Below are 2,926 nucleotides of genomic sequence, written 5' to 3'. Positions count from 1 at the left end.
GGAGGATATTCAGGTGGCCAAGAAACATATGAAGAAATGTTCATGATTATTAGCCATTAGAGAGATGCAAATCAAAACAACAAGGAGATACCATCTTACCCCAGCACTAGTAGCAAAGTTCAACAAGACAGAAAATAACAAATGCTGGCAAGGATGTGGAGAGATTGGGATTCTCATACATTGCTGGTGAGACTGTAAAATGTTACAACCATTGTGGAAAGCAGTATGGCAATTCCTTAAAAAGTTGGAACTAGAAATACTATTTGACCCAGCCATTCCATTAGTAGTTATATATCCTAAAGAAGTGACAGCCATGACAAGAACAGAGTTATGCACACCCATGTTCATCACAGTACTATTTACAATAGCCAAAAGATGGAAACAACCTAGGTGTCCATCAACTGAGGAATAGATAATCAAACTATGGTACATACGCAGAATGGAATTCTATGCAACCCTAAAGAATAACATAGAATCTGCAAAACACTGCATAACATAGATGAACTCGGAGTACATTATGCTGAGTGAAATAAGTCAGTCACAAAATGACAAATATCGTATTAATCCATTATTGTAAAAGTCAAGGAAAGGTTTCTATATGGAAGGAAATTTTCTTTGTTGGTTACCAGGAAGTGGGAGCAGAGGGTAGAGAACACTGTTAGATAGGTAGAGATAAGATTGATTAGGGTGAAGAGAAGAGCAATGTACCAAATGTGAGTGATCAACATGTTGGCATTGAGGAAGAGGAAGACATAGAGAGGTACATGGGAGGTACAGACAACAAAGATGAACCCTTTTGCACATAGAGTACTGCGTTGTCAGTGAAGGCAAACATGGGTATACAGGTGGATAGATGGGTGGACAGCCTGAACTATTAGGTATATCTATGAAGTGGGGAGTGTACCCAAGATCATATATAGGGGTGGCAGACAAAGGCCCTATAATTGTATTTGTATGATCTGTAAGAATTCCCAGGTGTATAGTAGAGCTGGGACAATGTTGTAGTCACTTCTTGGCCACAGCCAGCTACCAAGAGTGACCAAGTAGTTGAACAGGTGGGTTTGGGACCATAGTCACAGGGGATATCAAGCTCGATTGGCATAACATACTACACAAAACATTGTTCCACCTCCTACTTTGGTGAGTAGTGACTGAGATCTCAAAAGTTTCCAAGGAGCCACCTAGATGCAATGATGGGTCTCTCCTCATCCACAGCAAAGAAAAATAAGAAAACCAAAGATTCATGGAAACAATTAGTCCTCGCAACTGGTACACCATCCAATCTGCAGCCTACATGACTATGAGACCAGAAGAATTAGATGGTGCCCCACTGCCACTGTCAACCACTCAGAAGGGGATTTATGTAGGAGATCCTGGACAGAGAGGGAGAGCTATGTGGAACAAAACTCAAAATCATTTGGGGAAAAAAGGGGGGACCAGGTTTGCTGGTCTGATAGAGCCTGGTGGAACCAATGAGACTATGATCCCTAGCTGCCCTTCAGGTCTGGAATTGAACTCACACCTTCTAGCCAAACAAAAGAAAGGCATATGAGTTGAACATTTACCCGAGGTAGATAAACTCTTTTGAGAGAGCAATCATGGGAGAAAGAAGAGCTGTTCATGCACAGGGAGACAGCTCAGAAGTGCATGGAGGGATGGACACAGGGAAGAGGTGACTGTCAGGAGGAAGTGGAAGGGAACCTGTTCCATTGGGGTAAATTATAGTCAATGTCATGAGACAAAGTGTATGTGAACTGCTGTATGGAAAGTAAATTTGCTCTGTAAATTTTCACCCAAATCACAAAAAAAAAAAAAAAAAAATGCAATGGAGAAGCTCAATATCTTCAGCCAAAACAAGGCCAGGTGCTGTTTGTGAAACAGACCATCAACTGCTCATATGCACATTCAAGTTGAAGATGAAGACAGTTAAAACAAGTGAACGAGAGCAAAAATATGAACTTGACTATATCCCTCCTGAATTTAGAGACACTTTTAAGAATAGATTTGATGTATAGAACACCAATGGTTGAAAACCGGAGGAACTGTAGGATGATAGTAAGAACATCATTCATGAAGAAAGCAAAAAGGTCATTAAAAAGACAGGAAAGGAAGAAAAGACCAAAATGGATGTCAGAAGAGACTCTGAAACTTGCCCTTTACAGAGAGTAGGTAAAGCAAATAGAAGAAATGACAAAGTAAAGAGCTGAACAGATTTCATATAGCAATTCAAGAAGACAAAGCCAATTATTATAATGAAATGTGCAAGGACCTGGAGTTAGAAAAACAAAAGGGAAGTATACATTTGGCATTTCTCAAGATGAAAGAACTGAAGAAATAATTTAACCATGGAGTTTGAAAATTGAAATATCCTATGGGCAAAACATTTAATGATTCAGGAAACATCAGAAAAAAGATGGAAGGAATGCACAGAGTTGCTGTATCAAAAAGAATTGGTTGATGTTCATTCATTTCATGAGGTGGCATATGATCAAAGATTTCTGTACTGGAGGAAGTGCAGCCTGAATGCTCTTTGGAAGCAAGAATGACCAGACTTCGTCTCATTTACTTTGGTCATGTTGTCAGAAGGGACCATTCCCTGGAGAAGGATGTCATGCTTGGGAGAGTGGAGGGTCAATGAAAAAGAGGAAGGCACTCGATGAGATGGATTGACACAGTGGCTGCAATGGTGGGCTCAGGTATAGCAAGGATTGTGAGGGTGGCACAGGAATGGACAGTGTTTCGTTCTGTCGCTATGAGTAGGAACTGACAGCACCTAACAACAACATATATATGCTGTTGTTGTTATGTGCTGTCAAGTCATCTCTGACTCATTCCAACCACTCCTTGGGTTTCCAAGGCAGTATCACTATGGAAGTAGATTGCCCAATCTTCCTTCTGAGGAGTGGCTGGTGGGTTTGAACCTCCA

This window comes from Orycteropus afer, unplaced genomic scaffold (assembly GCF_000298275.1).
Source record: "Orycteropus afer afer isolate SDZICR_OR568_19922 unplaced genomic scaffold, OryAfe1.0 scaffold00017, whole genome shotgun sequence".
Classification (NCBI taxonomy): domain Eukaryota; kingdom Metazoa; phylum Chordata; class Mammalia; order Tubulidentata; family Orycteropodidae; genus Orycteropus; species Orycteropus afer.
Note: the sequence above shows the minus strand (reverse complement) of the source record.